The sequence below is a fragment of the Drosophila miranda genome (assembly GCF_003369915.1).
Source record: "Drosophila miranda strain MSH22 chromosome Y unlocalized genomic scaffold, D.miranda_PacBio2.1 Contig_Y11_pilon, whole genome shotgun sequence".
NCBI classification, from domain to species: domain Eukaryota; kingdom Metazoa; phylum Arthropoda; class Insecta; order Diptera; family Drosophilidae; genus Drosophila; species Drosophila miranda.
This window is the reverse complement of record NW_022881594.1, coordinates 277,563-286,015: the sequence shown is the minus strand read 5'-3', so window position 1 is coordinate 286,015 and position 8,453 is coordinate 277,563.

Here is an 8,453-nt window from a genome sequence, read left to right as displayed (position 1 = left end):
CGCATAGCATCTTGTGGGCGGTTGTAATGGCTTTATTGGGGCGTTTGGCAGAGTGGCGAAGGATGGCAGTGTTCATTTTTATTCCTGCACATTTGGCATTTAGTGACGTTTGAAGTGGGTGGGCGGTGGGTGAGGAATTGGCTGGGCATAATTGCCGAAGTTGGCGGCCGATAACACACTGGCATTGAGAAATGCAATTTGAATTGGCTTTTTGTGTGTTATCGGCTCGGGTATTTTTTTAATTGGCGTGGTATTTTTGGGTCAATATTGGCGTTGCCACTTGTCAGGTATTGGGGAATGGGTGATAGTTGGGAAAGAAGAAGAAGAGGGAAAGGTAATTATGCTATGTAACGAACCTTAAGAAGGTTCGCCTTTTTATATCTCCAGTTTCCCTTAAATATATCGTTACTTAGCCTTAAGAACAGAGAATGCATACGATAAATGTACCACCAATAAAGAAACTCATTCCCCATATCGTTTCGCCTACCGTTTCACGACAGCCAATCCCACATTCTCGTACCAACACATTACCCCCACCTCTAACGAAAAGCTCCCGAAGCACTGACAAGTAGCCGGTAAGAACGCCCCCACACCAACACATTGCCACGCGTTTAGCCATAAGCTCCCGAGACACGAACCGTTAGCCGGCGACAACTCCCCACCGGGCCAACACATTACCCCCACCTCTAAACTTAAGCTCCCGAAGCACAGACTAGCCGATAAGAACCCCGCCCCTTCCCTTCGCAGCCAATCCGAAGCCGACGAAGACGAAGACACGTAGATACTGATAAGTTAGAGATCGGCGGCAGCGAAGTTTTCCCGAGCGCGCAAGCGCCGAGCAGACTTCACTTACGCGGAGACCCGGGCCGAGTATAGACGTTGTCGCGTGACAACTAAGATACAAGTTAAGAATCTTCCGGGAACGTGACGAAACAACAAAAAAATATTCAATGTAACAAATTACCTGTATAACCAGCAAGCAAATAAATCATTATTGTAACGAGAACCAACCCCGTGTAAGTCATTTTTGGGGATCCAAACCCCTCCCCGGTCACCAACAACTACTCGCCAGCGAGCCACACTCACCTCCACTAACCGATCAATCCTCGAAACCCCCCCCTCACGCAGGTGTGACACGCCCTGCGCCCCTCTCTCGACCCCACAGGTGTGTGACTCGCCCTGTGACCACCTTTCCCGACCCACGCAGGTGTGCCTCGCCCTGCGTCCGCCTCTCTCTCGACCCACGCGGGTGTGCCTCGCTCGCGCCTTTCTTCTCGACCCTCACGTCGCCCAGTAAGACGAGCCGACCCCCCTTTCGGAGTTCCTGCGAACTAAAAATGTCTTGTAGGAAGACCCCTGGACAGGACTGAGCTTACCAGCCTGGAAGAGGAGACATTACAAGTGGCGCCCGAGCAGGGACCCGAAGAAACTCTAACGAGGGGTTCGTGGATTAAAAACCCACGGCAGTCGGGAGTGCAAGAGACAGACCAAAAAAAAGAAGGGGGGAAAAGATAACCCCCGCGTGTACGCCTACGTGCATACGCGGCCGAACGCTCGACCGCAGAAAAAAAACCCACCCCACTACCGCGGCGCGTAACCGTGCTCAAATCCCCACAATTCTAACGGTGAGGATCGCGAACGAGTCTACGTACGTGTACTAAGTGACAGTGAAAAGAAAAGGGAACACAGTATCTCAAGATCCCGGACGCTGAACCAGTCCGTAGGAACAGCGACGCAACGACCAAGAGAAGCATGGAGCCTATACGGGGGGAACAATCAGGTGAATACGACGGGGACGAATTGATCGTTAATCCGGGGTCAGCACCGGCTGGATCACAAACGCCGCCGGAAGAACTGGAAGCCTTCGCGGAAGAATTCGGGTTCGACCGCGAAGGGACAGTTGAGGACCTACGGAAAAGGTTCGCCACGCTGGTCGAAGGACCCCTCGAACAAGAGGCCTGGATTCGACTGGCGGAACTCAAACGGCAATACGCCAAACCACCGGGACGCGCAAAGTGTGGACGTTGACATGCAATGACTGCATCTTTCAAGAGGCGATGCAGTTACTGCACCGTCAAGGGGCCCGTGTGACAACAGCAGAAGGCTGTTACGCGCGGATCCCAGGCAAAACGCAGCCCTCCTCCCGCCCAACCGACCGAGGGGCGCTGCCGCATGACGCGCGGTGCGTAGCCGAACCAAACGCGAACATGCAAGAAAGATAGCTATTAGACTAACATTCGAGGAAAATTAGTACTGAACTTACTAAGAAACTAAGCATGCAATCAAAGTACAAATACCACTACAGTTACTAATTAATAGAACGGTGTGTAAGGATTAATAATTTAATAAGGGGAAGAGAATTAGTGGTGGATATAATATGGTAGAGGGAATTCTGTACTGATTCTATACGGTCCTGGTGTACTTTGTACTGAGGGCACCATACACAGGAGCCGTATTCTAAGATCGGACGAACAAGCGAGGTATAGAGAGTCTTTGTTATATAGGGGTCGTCAAATTCCTTCGACCACCTCTTTATAAACCCAAGCACGCTCATGGCCTTATTTACCATGGTAGAAATGTGTTCGGAAAACTTTTAACTTGGGTCTAACATAACACCAGATTCCACAGGGTAATTCTCTCAAGAGAACACCAAATAGGGTGTAAGGAGCCAACAAAGGGCTAGAACGATGAATGTCATAACTTTGCATTTCGTGGCATTAAGGTGTAACAAGTTCGCACAACACCATGACTGAAAGTTATTGAGATCGGATTGCAAGCGAGAATGAAATGAAATGTCCTTGTACTGGACACAGAGTTTAACATCATCCGCATACATAAGTACTCGAGAGTATGTTAATACTGAAGGTAAGTCATTAATAAAGAGTGTGAAGAGTAAGGGGCCTAGATGGCTGCCTTGTGGTACTCCGAAGAAACCTTTACTGGGAAAGAGAGGGAGTTTTTGAAGAGGACTCTTTGAGACTAGAACAAAGATAGCTAGAAATCATCTCAGGAGGTTGGGCGGAAACCCTAAAAGGTCAAGTTTATGCGCTAAAAGGGAATGGTTTACAGAGTCGAATGCTTTACTAAAGTCGGTGTAATAACATCCGTCTGTAAGTTACATTGAAAGCCTTTAATAATGAAAGAGGTAAACTCTAACAAGTTCGTGGTGGTTGATCGCCGCCTTATAATCCATGCTGAGTTGGAGATATAAGTGACTTGCAGAGATGTTGCAAGTGCGGAGTTAAAACCTTCTCAAACATTTTAGGAATAGCGGATAACTTTGCTATACTCTATAATTTTTTGCATCAGACTTGCTACCTTTTTTATGGAGAGGATTATAAACGATTCCTTCCAGATCGGGGGGAAGCAAGAAGAATCAATGGATAGGGTGAATAGTTTAAGCAAAGGTCCACACAGAGCCTTCGGCACAGTACCTGAGTACACAACCTGGAACCCCGTCTGGACCCGGTGAAAACACCGGCTTAACTAGTCGAAGATCATGAAGTAGGGAACATTCATTTAACAAGGGACTGAAAATGCCGTTCGACCTCGGTAAAACCGTATGGGTACGGATGACCAGAGTAGCTTTCCTCAGAATAGGTGGTTTTGGAAGAATTGGGCAAAAAGATCGGCAATTGCTGATCATTATTTGCCGACGTATTACAAAAATGATAGCGAGGATGGGTGTGCGGACGTTCTACGCTTACTGTTTACGAAGCTGTAAAACTGTTTAGGGTCCTGAGAAAAACGTATCTGCATCGAGATAGGTAGTTCTTATAGCATTGAGCATTAAGAACTGAAAGTTTGACCGAGCTAATACATAGCGAGAGTGAGAAGTAGGAGAACCCACTTCTTGAAATTTTTTTATAAAGTCTTGATTTTAAGTTTTTTAGACTGGATAACTCTTTGGTAAACAAGGGGTTTTCCAGATCTAGTCGGACAAGAAAGCGGGACACAAGAATTCGAAAATGTGCAAGAGCATTGTAAAAATGTTTGTGCCTTTTATGATATCAGTGCACAAGTACAAAGCGGACCAATCAAAATCCCTAATGAGGTTATTAAGCTTCGCAAACTCGGCTTTACGAAAGCAGCGGACACGTTCGGGCAGCCTACTCGACCGATCCAATACAGTTGGTCCTATATCTACGACACTGAAGTAGGTGGTAGGCGTCTTCAGGTATGTGAGCGGAAGGGCTCGGGTTAACAACAACTATGGTCGGATCCAATACAGCACAGATCAAGCAATCGACCCAAGGAATTTTTCACGATGGTTGACTTGAGACAGGGATAGGTCAAGCAAGCCGTCAACAAGTCATGTCGTGACATGGGCACTAGGATACTAGACTCGTTTTACGAAGACCAAACAGTTCTGGCAAGTTTGAAGTCACCAAGAACTATCATCATACGATCTTTATCAGATAGCGAGAAGAAACAGCGGTTTAAAGCGGACAAGTGCTGCTCATAAATTGAAATATCCGAAGAAGGTGGATATACGAGCAAGTAATGAATATAGCGAAAGCGGGAAGAATCAGTTTTACACACAGGAATTCCAGTTCCTGTTGAACTTGGACTGTGAAGTGTTCCGACGTGAAGTAAGAGTCCACTGCAATTAGAACCCCCCCTGCCGTCGAGACGAACGGTCCTTTCTAAAAGTTGTGTACCGACTGCAAAACCTCGGAACTAGAATGTCCGGCTTTAACCAGGTTTCAGTAAACACATAACGTGGGAAGCAAATGCAACACTATCCGGAAAAGAATGCTGAGCTTACTACGCAAGCCTCTTACATTCTGATAGGTTACTAAAAGAGAAGTTAGTTTTTTTGGAAAGGTGGAAGCAAGACGGTGAAAGTTGAGGTTGAGGTTGAGGGTGGCACACTGGAAAGTTTGGAAGGATATGGGGGGCCTATTCTTCTTCTTAGCCTTAAACTCCTTCACCACCAAATGCTCGGCCAAAATTTGGCGGAGCAAATGGTGTCAAATTGAGTTGGGAGATGCTTATCTTAAACGAGGCTATTCCTGGCATAAGAGAAGTTAAATTTCTCCACCTTTAAACCCGGCTTTTATTTGCTTTGAATAAAAGCAATTTACATATTAGAATGTGAGGTCAGGGGCAGCGTGAAACAAAAACTTGTCGTTTTGGTGGGACTCCACCAGTGGTTTAGTCACCACAGGCCTAGTACCTGTGGTGGCAATATCCGGAGGTCCGGAACGTCTATTTACTGGTGGGATCGGTATAGACAGGACAACTAGCGAACTTGCGGACACACGGACACGGACGCTGCAGACGTACTTGGCTGCACATTCTCCGAGGCGATGAACTCGGCTACCGAATCTGCGTCGCCAGCAGCTGTCGTTGCCTTGGAGTGGCAAACGAGATCAACTGCTGCACACTTGGAGTGGTCGGAGTCAGTTTTTCGGCGGCGCACGGCTGAGTGACGGTTGGCAATTGCAGATCCGCGGAGTGACCTTTTTGCGCCTCGGAGACTCATTCAGCAGTTTTAAACCGCTAAACTGAGCCTCCATGGCTAGGAGCCGATCGTATTGGTTTTTAAAACCAACGGTCAGCTCCTTAAAGCCACTCCGCGTCTGCCTCATGAAAGCCACCATGTCTTTCTCCACCGCACGGCATGCCTCGCAACTGTAATGCAAGCCATTACGTTTGGCTATAGCATCACTCACGAGGCAGAAAATCCAGCGCATTTTGCGTGCACTACGCTGTCGCAGAGCCAGCAGGGGACATTCGGCTGATCGTGGGTGATCTGCTTCTTACAGCTTTTTTTGGCACAGACCACAGCGTATTTTCATTTTATTTTATTATTTATTTATATATATACTATTATTTGCAAAACAATTGGTATCAGACCAATGTGCCAGACAACGCTCAAAGCGGAATTGGTAAAAAAAGAGAGCAGAGTGGAGAGCGGTTATAGCGAGAGCTACTAAGCAGAGAGCGCTATTGCTCAGAAAGTTTAAAGAGCGAGAGAGAAAGAACAGTTATTGAAGTTGAGGTGATAGCGAGAGAGTGATAAAACAACAAAGCTACCAGACGAGAGCGGACTGCAATGCAATGTAATGCGTACTCACTCACTGCAACAACACAAACACAAGCACAAGCACAAGCCGACGCCGAAAGATAAAAGTTAAATAATGTTTTAACAACCCGCCGCAACCCTCTACTTCCGGGCAGGCGGAGAGACGGAAGGCAGACACCAAAAGCGGTCTGCAGATCCCTGGGGCCCCGAAGGCAGACCAACCGGCCCGCCCATCGTGGTGACCGCAGCCGCCCCCCAAGACCCCCGTCCCAGAGGTCCGCCCCTCTCCCATGAGGAGGCTCCTCCTGAAAGCGATAGACCCGGGGAGGTAACGACGCGTTGGAAGCCCATCGATACAGTCAAGCTGCCCAGATGGCGGAACGGATTAGGAGGTTGGGGATCCAATTCGACGGACAGGATGATCCGTTGTCTTTCATCGAGCTGTTGGAAGAGCGCGCGCTTTCGTACGGGATAGACACCAACCACTTGCCTCGAGCTATGGCGGAAATCCTTATCGACCGAGCCAACCGCTGGTTCCGCACCAGCAGGCTGCAAGGCGCTCGTGGGTCAACTTCCGGCAAGAATTTTTGGCCTTTTTCCTCCGCCGCGGTATTTTGAACAGTTAGAGGATCAGATCCGAGCCCGCAAGCAAGCGACGGGCGAGTCATTCAAGGACTTCATAATCGAGCTCAGGTTGCTCATGCACCACGCGGGTACGATGATGCCAAGAGCTCAACAGGATTTACGATAATACTCTGCCGGCATATCAACTGTACGTGCGAAGACACGAACTGCGAAGTTTGGCCCAACTAACGATGTTGGCTACGGAGTTCGAATCCATCCAAGAGCGGAATAACCCACTGCTCCCACTGCCCCTCGGCCCGGCCCAAGATACACTAGACCGACGACGCACCAGACGCAAACGAGGTCGAAGCAAACCGGACCTCCTTTCGGAAGCCCCAATGGGACACGGCAGGACCGGCAAGGAGACCATCGTCAAACCGACCGACACTCCAGCGCCGGAAGTCGCTCACCGCATCGCCAACCACGGATGGCCTGTCGCCGCTGCGGCGAAGCCGGCCATGCTCCACAATTGCACCAACCCTCTATCCTGTTCTGTTGGGAATGCGGTAAGCGAGGCGTAAGGACCATCGATTGCTGCCGCCAAGACTCGTCGGGAAACGACCAGCGTCCCGACTGGCACGGGAACAGCCGGTAACGACGCCTCCCCAAACCCAGAACTAAGCCACCACTACAGATACAGGACGGCCGGATAGTGGCGAGGGTGACGATAGGAGGACGGGCCACAGAGGCCACTGTGGATACCGGGGCGTCCCGGAGTTTCGTCAGCGCCAACCTCGCCCGGCATCTCGGCAACGACGCCGGCCTCAGGGAAGCGTGCGTCCAGATCCGCCTGGCAGACGGGTCGGTACGCGAAGTAACGCAAATTCTGTTGGCGTTCGTTAAACTGGACAAGCGCGAGGTACAGATACCGCTCCTAGCGTTACCAAACATGCTAGAGCAGGTCATCGTGGGGATGGACTTCCTCTGCGCCATCGAAACAACGATACAGTGTGGCACCACCCTCTCCAACTCCGCGACAGTCGCCTCGCGACAAATACACCGGTAGTTACCGCCAGCCAGGTGCACACCCGGAACACGCGCCTACGAAACCCAAGGCGACGAACGATACGCCACGCAAACAAGGAATCAGGAACACGAAGCCAGGACCCCGACGGAACGCCCTGACCCCAGGTCATCCAACCAGGGCAAAATCTCGGGTAAGGCAACAAGGGACGCGAACAGACCACCAGGACCCCGGTCCAACGTCCTCGACGAGTGGTGGAGAGCCCGGAGCAACGATCGAACCCCACGGCGGCGACGATCGTCCAGCGGCCAGCGCGAATACAACGACCACGTTAGCCGCCCCGGCGAGCGAGCGCGGTAGCGCAGCCCTTTCGATAACGGAAACTCCCACATCCGAATCGTCCTTACTGCCCGAAGTTTTCCCAGCCGAGAACCGGGAATATGAGCGACCGGGGCCCGACGCGCCCGTGGCCGGAGATCAACTCATCAGCACCAACGCCACGGGGCGCTGCCGGAGCCACCCTCCCGCGTCGCCGAAGGTTTCACAATAGAAGGCACCAGAGCGGAAATCTGCGTCACCCGAACGAGCCACTGGTCTAGTACTAGCGGCATCATCGAGACCGCATGTTCGTGCATCACGCCGAATACGACACGACCCATGTATTCAGCCGGAGTCCCGAAAATGCCCTGCCTACACCCGAAACTACCCGGTGGTCGCTAATATGAGGGAGTACCCTCGTGGGATCGAACCGCCAAGCGCGTTCGACATGACCATACTCCCGAGGGCGAGACCAGACCCCCGCTCCCGGAACCAGCCGGCTAAGCGAAGAGGAGC